We start from the raw sequence: 214 nt of genomic DNA on the forward strand, positions 1-214 counted from the left end.
CGGCACCTAAGCATATTATCTGAAAATAAACTGTTACAAAAACCCTACCCAATTCCCTTATCACTGGACTTCCCTCCTGGACTGCTTTCACCCCAAACAGCTACTGGCTCTAAAAACGAAGCACTGGGTGGACACCGCGGGGCCGCGCTGCGGGGCACTTTGCAGCCGGTGCGGGACGCACGCGCGGCGGGTATGGCCTGGCTGCTTCCGGCCG

The sequence above is a fragment of the Cnephaeus nilssonii genome, assembly GCF_951640355.1.
Source record: "Cnephaeus nilssonii genome assembly, chromosome: 9".
NCBI classification, from domain to species: Eukaryota; Metazoa; Chordata; class Mammalia; order Chiroptera; family Vespertilionidae; genus Cnephaeus; species Cnephaeus nilssonii.